General features: G+C 35.9%; 1 pseudogene; it reads left to right on the top strand.

Moving 5' to 3' along the window:
• Positions 1-6,347: 6,347 nt before the first annotated feature.
• On the top strand, positions 6,348-7,308 carry LOC103208498 (annotated as a pseudogene).
• The last annotated feature ends 1,694 nt before the right edge of the window (positions 7,309-9,002 follow it).

The following is a 9,002-nucleotide window of genomic DNA, read 5'->3' as shown; positions in this document are numbered from 1 at the left end:
TATATATATATATATTATACACACACACATGCACACACACACCCCTTTATAACAATTGAGAGGGAAGACAAAAATTCCCTAAATATAAAAATGATCATGCCATTAATTATCTGTTTGGTTATTTCAAAAATGTGAAAACCCTACTACTTTTAAAACAGTAAAGCAAAATATCCTAATAATTACTAGAACAGAATAAGGAAAGTAACATATTATCAATAAACAAAAAGACTGAGAATGGAGACTCTTACAAAAGTCCCAAGATGGAGTTCTTAAGTGTCAGTTAAGCACGCAGCTGCTAACAAAATGGTTGTCAGCTTGAGTACATCCAAAAGTGTCTCAGAAAAAAGGCAAGGTATTCTATTCTCAAAATCAGCCATTGAAAACCCTGTGGAACACATATCTACTCTGCCTCACACGGGGTCTCCATGAGTTGGAATCAACTCAATAGCAACTGGCTATGTAAGTTCTACTGTTGTTGTTGTTGTTATGTGCCATCGAGTGGGCCCCGACTCATAGCGACCCCTCCTTGGGTTTCCGAGGCAGTATCACTACGGAAGTAGATTGCCCAACCTTCCTTCCTAAGACATCTCAATAATAAAAAAATAAATAATAATAATAATAAAGGGTTTATCCTTGTATTTCTTTTAAAATATAAGCTACTTATGTAAAACAAAATCAGAATGGAATGTTAAATTCCCAATACAATAATAACCAAAGAACTAAAGAATGCACTGCTGTGGAGTCAGACCCAACTCATAGCGATCCCTCCTCGGGTTTCTGAGGCGGTATCACTATGGAAGTAGATTACCCAACCTTCCCTCCAAGGAGTGTCTGGTGGGTTTGAACCGCCAGGCTTCTGTTTATCAGTCAAATGCCTTAAGCAATAATAGATGATAATGTATCAAGCAGTCAGAAAAACAATAAAATTACAATGTCAATATGTATATTACCATTTGGAATTCAAATAACATCATTAAGTATTAAACATTTCAATGTAGCTCACTTTTTATTGGTATCAGGTACAATTGTTACCTTAGGTATAGAGATTCTGACCTTTTCAATTTGACAAAGGATGATATGAAATACATAAAGCCAAACTTAAAAATTCTGATATAATAAAAGAAAAGTGAAATTGAACATTTGAGTAAGCAAGATAAAGAGAAATAAAATACGTAAAAGTGAAATGAGAAAAACTGGAAATATTAATAACATAATTGACTGCATACATGTATAAATGTGTATTTCTATGATGTATTTATTAGAATTTGTGCAGGGCATATCTCAGAGATACTGAGGGACCAGTTGCAGACCACCACGATAAAGTAAATATTGCATAAAGTGAGTTATATGAATTTTTTTATTTCCCAGTGCATATAAAAATGATGTTTATTCTATGTTGTAGTCTGTTAAGGATGAAATAACATTATGAAAAAGTCTGAAAAATTGTGAGAATTATCAAATGTGACACAGAGCCACAGAGCAAGCACATGCTGTTGGGAAAATTCCTCTGATGGACTTATTCAATGCAGGGTGCCACAAACATCCAATTTGTGAAAAATGAAGTATCTTGAAGCACAATAAAGGAAAGCACAGCAAAATGAGGTATTCCTGTACTCTAAAACTGTAAAATAAACTTTAATTTAAATAATCCTAGTATATTATAGACAACTGGAATTTAGTTAAATAGTTCTGTCGTAGTTAAAGAACTCTTACTTTTAACACCATGGGAGCTACGTTTTAATCTTTAATCTTTTACAACATTAAAAAAAAAAAAACCAACTCACTGCCGTGGAGTGGAATCTTACTCGTGGCGACCCTTCCTTGGGTTTCCGAGGCAGTATCACTAAGGAAATAGATTGCCCAGTCTTTCTTCTGAAGCGTAGCTGGTGGGTTTGAACCGCCAGCCTTCTAGGTAGAAGTCAAATGCTTTAGGCACTATGCCACCAGAGCTCCCTTTACAAAATTAAATCTTATGATATTTACTATCTGCTGTGCTGCCTCTTGGGAGCTCTGGTGGCATAGTGCCTAAGGCATTTGACTGCTAAACAAAGTGCTAGCGGTTCAAACCCACCAGCCACTCCTCGGAAGAATAGTCGGGCCATCTACTTCCATAATGATACCCCCTCGGAAATCCAAGGAGGGGTTGCTATGAGTCGGATCTGACTGGATGACGCTGAGGTGTTTTTTTTTTTTTTTTTCTCTCTCTACCTTTTAAGGAGCTCTGGTGGCACGGAGTTTAAAGCATTCAGATGCCAACCGAAAGATCAGTGGTTTGAAGTCACCAGCTGCTTCATGGGAGAAAGATGAGGCAGTCTGCTTTCGTGAAACATTACAGCCTTGGAAACCCTATGGGCAGTTCTACTCTATCCTATGGCACCACTATGTGTCAGAATCAACTCAGTGGCAGTGGGTTTAATATTACATGGCCAAAGTTGAAAATTACAGATCTTTATTCTTAGGTTGCTCTGGTATCATTCTTGATGAATTGCAAATGTTGATATAATTCAAGCAAGGTAATAGTAAGGTACTATTGAAACCCATGTTGTGTATATGACCTCAAACATAAATACTAACTTTTGAAACATAAATACTAACTTTTGAAGTAAAAATACACTTAAAAGGTGGATATAAAATATTCTGTATAAATAAGTAAAGAATCACACAAATCTCCCAATAGGAAATGCATGGGGACACACACCTGATAGAGAACAGAAAAATGTGAGGTGAAAATAAACTTAGAAACTTGCTTAAAAGACACATTGAAGTTCATCTGGGAAGATATTCAAATATAAAAAGAGGTGGGCATTTTTCTTGGAGTAGTAATCCCTGTGTATTTTAACTACATAGGGCCTTAATCATGTGGAATCAATAAACCCAGATTCAGAGACATTTACTAATATTCCAAATAAAGCTTCAAATCCTTTGCCAAGAGCAGGGAACTTTCTCACAAGATATTTTAATTTTAAATTGACAAATTGATGTGAACCAAAGATTGTCTCACAAAAAGAAGCATGATTTTAAGCTTCAGACCTAAGAGAATTCAACTTGGGATGAAGGGAATTATCAATACTGTGCATTTAACTGTAGATTAAAAGTCTATTCCCTAATTCATATTAAGTCTTTAGTAAATATCTATTTTAAAAAATGCACAAAATGAAAGTTAAAGGAAAGTAAAATGCAGGCTTCCTTTTTTTCTAAAAAAGTCAGTTAATGAACAACAACAAAAAAAATCAAAATGAGCTGAATCAACAAAATTACATTCATAAAATAAGTGAGCAGTCATATTTTATAAAACTACCCTTTATTTCCTATATATATGTGTATTTCTAAACCATTGATTGTTAAAACATTTTACCTTATGGACATGTTTTTAAAAATTATATACATTTGTAGTTGTTTGGCAAGGATATGTGTCATGGTTCTACCTGTATAAATAGAAAATTGTGTAATTATCAATGTCAGAGAATAATCCATTCAACTTTCATTTTATGAGGTTTTTTGCTCCTTTTGGTTTCATGTAGTGCAAATAGTTAAAAGTTCGACCACTAGTGGAAAAGAAGGTGGTTTACCCAGAGGCACATTGGGAAACAGACCTGGTGATCTGCTTCCCAAAAGTCAAAGCCTTGAAAACCTACTGAGCACAGTTTTACTGCACACACACAGGGTTGCTGTGAGCAGGAATAGACTCAGTAACAGCTAACAATATGCATTTTCCAAATGATGTTTTTACTTCAGTAAATTTAGAAGTAATTGTATTTAATTTTTTTTTTTTTTATGTTTGCAGATGAAGGTAGGTTTGAAAATTTTGTATCAGATAGATTTAAGTTCAGAGCCCACTCTTTCATATCTCAACTTTTAAATTTTGTACAATGCTATTTACTCTTTATAAATCTCAGATTATTCATCTTTAAAATTCTGGTTTGGAGACTAGGTATGTATATATATGTACAAAAGCCAAAAACCAAACTCAATGCCATCCTGTTGATTCTGATTCATAGTGACCCCTCCGTAGGTTTCTGAGGTGGTGTCTCTACAGAAGTAAATTGCCCAGTCCTCCTTCTGAGGAGTGGCTGGTAGATTTGAACCACCAACTTTCTAGTTAATAGCCAAATGCCTTAGGCACTAAGCTCACATACATACATACATAAATACATATACATACACATATACATACACACACACACACACACACACATACATATACAAAAAGAGACTATTCTTTTTATTTTAATGAACTTAACCCATATTGAAGATCAATTGACTTTAGTTGTATGAGTTTATTTCTGGACTCTCATATGTATTCTATTTGTATATGTGTCTATTATTATACCAATACCAGATTGCTTTGATTACGGCAGCTTTACAGTAAATTTAGAAATAAGAAAAAAAAAATATGAGTCCTCCTGTTTTGTTCTTCTTTTTCAAGATCATTTTGGCTATTTGGGGTCCCTTATGTATTCATATGTATGTGTGTGTGCATGTGCGTGCATGTGTGTGTGTTTAATGTATACACCACAGCACAGTTACCAGGACACATTTCTTATATCCTCTAAAAATAGCTAAGTACAGATGCCTACACTCTGGACAGAAGGTGGAGATATAAGCAGTGCATCTTAGGTGGTTACGTTTCTAAAATAAATCATGAATAAAGAAGTGGCTTGTTATTTGTACAAACAGAATTTTAAATTATCTAGTTAAGTCTCTTTTCCGGAAGAGCTAATTTCCTGATTACATCAGATGAAGGATTATAGTATTTATTAAATATTTACTGAGTACAAATTGATGGTACAAGCAGACAACTGAAATTTTCAGGAAATGTTTCATTAGTAAGTATATATTTAGTTATTATTTATTGAAATTTATTTCTGAATACTTGAAAAAAATCAAAATGTACAAATATCTATGCCTCCTCATTTTCAAGTCTTTTGAGTATAGGAATAAATGTGAAATTTCAGGTATATGGTAAGTAGATTCCCTGGTTGGCACAAGCAGTTTATGTTCGGTTACTAAGTGAATGGTTAGAAGTTCAAACCCATCCAGCAGCTCCAGAGAAAGAACAGACCTAGTGATGTGCTTTCCTAACAATGACAGCCATGAAAAACTTACGGAGCTCAATTACACTCTGTAAAACATTGAGGGCACCATGAGTTGGAATCAACTTGATGGCAATGGGTTTGGTTTTAGATTTTTTGGTAATTCTATTTTTAAGTTATTGAGAAACTATCAAATTGTTTTCTACACCAGTTGCACCATTTTATATTCCTACCCACAATAGATGAAGGTTCCAATTCCCACGCATCTATGTGAGCAGTTGTTCTCCATTTTCTGATAATAGCCATCCTAGTGGGGGTGAAATGGTATTTTATTATGGTTTTAATTTGCATTTACCTAACAACTAATGAAGAAGCTCTGGTGACGTAGTGCCTAAGGCACTTGACTGTTAACCAGAAGGCTGGCGGTTCAAACCCACCAGCCACTACTGGAAGGAAGACGGGGCAATCTACTTCCATAGTGATACTGCCTCGGAAACCCAAGGAGGGGGTCGCTGTGAGTCCGACTCAACGGCACGTAACAATAACAATGACTAATGAAAGGAGATCTCGTGGCGTAGTGTCTAAGGCATTTGACTGCCAGCCAGAAGGTCGGCGGTTCAAACCCATCAGCCACTCCATGGAAGGCAGGCTGGGCAATGTACTTCCATAAATATTTACTGCCTTGAAACACAAAGGGGGTTGCTATGAGTTAGAATTTACTAGATGGCGGTGATTTGATTTATTTTTTATTTTTATTTTTAATGACTAATGAAGGAGCCCTGGTGGTGGCAGTGTTTACAGTACTGTGCTGGTAACCTAAAGGCCAGTGGTTGGAACTCATAAGACACTGCCTAGGGGAAAGATGAGGAGCTCTGATAGCATAGTGCCTAAGGCACTTGACTGTTAACCAGAAGGCGGGAGGTTCAAACCCACCAGCCACTCCTGATACTGTCTGGGAAACCCAAGGAGGGCTCATGGAGCCGACTCGATGGCACATGATAACAACAGGAGAAAGATATGGCAGTGTGTTTCCGTAAAGATTTACAGGCTCCTCCATTTGCTCCGGGCGGAAGGTGGTGGTGGCGGCGGCTGTCTCCTCGCCCCTTCCCCACCTTCCTTTCCCCGCCTTCGCTTCCTGCTCCAAGGAACTGGTCTCCTTCCGACTTCGGCCTAGTCTTCGCAGCTCCCATTTGACAAGCGCCTGCCCACCAGACCGCAGAGTGACGGAAAGGAGGACAAACTCCGAGTGCCCTTCTGCAGCCAGGGTGCTGGATGAGAGGGCCGCATCCGCAATGGCCCCGGAGCAGCGAAAAGATGCTGGGTGTCGCAACAGTAATGACCAACAGCAAGAAGGCCAATGCAACTTGTGCATGCTGTAAGGGAGGTTTTGCACCCGCTGAGAAGATCGTGAACAGTAATGGCGAGCTGTACCATGAGCAGTGCTTTGTATGTGCGCAGTGCTTCTAGCAGTTCCCAGATGAACTTTTCTATGAATTTGAAGGAAGGATGTAACATGATTTTCAGGTGCTTTTTGCTCCTTGCTGTCATCAGTGTGGTGAATTCATCATCGGCAGAGTTATTAAAGCCGTGAATAACAGCTGGCATCCCGAGTGTTTCCACTGTGAGGAAATTTTGGCAGATACAGGGTTTGTCAAGAATGCAGGAGGACGTCTGTGTCGCCCCTGTCATAATTGTGAGAAAGCCAGAGACCTTAGGAAATACATTTGCCAGAAATGCCATGCCATCATTGATGAAAAGCCGCTGATATTTAAGAATGACCCTTACCATCCAGATCATTTCAACTGTGCCAACTGCAGGAAGGAACTGACTGATGATGCCCGGGAGCTGAAAGGCGAACTATACTGCTTGCCATGCCACGGGGAGTCCCCATCTGTGGCGCTTGTCGACGACCCATTGAAGGGCATGTGGTAAATGCCATGGGCAAGCAGTGGCATGTGCAGCACTTCGTTTGTGCCAAGTGTGAAAAGCCATTTCTTGGACATCGCCATTATGAGAGGAAGAGCCTGGCATACTGTGAAACCAGCTATTTGGTGATGTTTATTTCCATTTTAACCGTGTTATTGAAGGTGATGTTATTTCTGATTTTAAGAAGGCCTGACGCGTCAACTGTTCTACCTGAAGCACTAAATTAACACTTTAGAATAAGTTTGTGGAGTTTGACATGAAACCAGTCTGTAAGAAGTACTATGAGAATTTTCCAGCGGAGCTGAAGAAAAGACTTAAGAAACTAGCTGAGACCTTGGGGAGGAAGTAGTTGCCTTTATTTTACTTTTTTCCTTCCAGGCAAAGATAAGAAATCACCAACATTACTTGACTTAATCCATCTTTATTTAAAGCTCTTTCTCAACACAGTTGAGACTGAAGGAGACATACAGGTTTTCTTCATCTCTTTTTTTTTATAACTAAGAAAAAAAGTTAATGTAATGTATTTAAAGCACAGCTGAAATCAGGATTTGCTTTTGTTAATCCTTACCAATTTATTGACATGCACACTATACTTAATAGCAAAATCACATGGCTAAATATTAATTAAGGTCCAAAAAAAATTAAATACAACTTGATAAAGTGCAAGTAAGGAGTCAACTTTTACATGACACAGATAAAAATATAAAAATATTTTCACTTTGTATTCAGGAGAAAATTACTTCCAATTGCTATTAGGAGAAAGTATAAGAAAGAAAAATATTATACCAATATAAATAAATCTGTTACAAATTTAGCATGTTTGTCAAATTAATAGCTGAAGAAAAGACATAAAGATTACTAAAACAAGAAACAAATGTATTCAGAAATACTTGGTTTTGTTACATTTTTGTTACATGCAATAATTATGCTTAGTTTTATGTTTTGCTCTTGTAAACTTCTTCCTTCATATACTAACAGTAATACTTAACAGTAGTTATAGCTAATTAATAGTATACCTTTTTAAATTTTGTGCAGAAGTTTTCTACCCAGCATTTGAAATACAGTATACTTTACAATATTGGACAAATGAAGTATTTTTTAATGTATTACAGCAAATATGCTCCTAATTTTAATATCAAAGATGTAGACTCACATTAGGACATGAAATTAAATTTTATGTAGCTTGGAATATAGCTCTTAAAAAAAGTGTATGTGTATTTATTCTTCATATTGTCTTTATAATCATGCTAATATGTGTGCTTTATGCATAATCAAATTTGCCTTGCCTTAGAAAAACATATATTTTAATCAGGAATTCTAGCTGTTTGGTACAATATCAACTAAAAATAAGTGCATTGATTGAGCTTTATATACCCAAATTCATTTATCACAGTGCTGATTATATTTAATTTTGTTTCTCAGTTTTTTCATACAAACCCATTGAAATTAACTTGTCATCTTATTAGAAAGATTTATGTTGATATGTAATTGTTTCAGGTTTTCTGTTTCCAATCTCATAATTAATTGGATTTTATTTAGTATAAATAACATCTGTAAATGACACTTTTATATTGGAAGAAGGATGTTAAAAGTAGTGAATTATTATACTTTATTAAAATTAATCCTAAAGTTTCAGGATCATTTTATTTAGCATAAATAAGGTAAACAGAGGGGGAAATGACACTTTCAACTTGGAAGAGGGATGTTAAAAGTGTTACTTTTAGGTCAGAAATAGTGAGTTATTCTACTTTATTTAAAAAAAATATATATCTTTAAATTTCAGGATCATTCTTTCTGGATAAGTTTGTTACATAAAGCAAGCTTTATGAACATTTAAAAAATGTTATTGCTGCTATGTTATCATTTAAAAAAAAAAGTTACCCAAGATAGACTTCTAAAATGAAAGTTGCTGATTTTTCCAAAAACTACTAAAATACTGTTTTGCCATAAGAAATCTCAGGATGCTACCACTCTGCCATTAAAATATTTGCATGCATTAAAAAAAAAAAAAATGTGCATGCACTTTACTGAGTAAATTCTGTT

The sequence above is a fragment of the Orycteropus afer genome, unplaced genomic scaffold (assembly GCF_000298275.1).
Source record: "Orycteropus afer afer isolate SDZICR_OR568_19922 unplaced genomic scaffold, OryAfe1.0 scaffold00444, whole genome shotgun sequence".
NCBI lineage: Eukaryota > Metazoa > Chordata > Mammalia > Tubulidentata > Orycteropodidae > Orycteropus > Orycteropus afer.
This window is presented reverse-complemented; position numbering and strand designations above follow the sequence as displayed.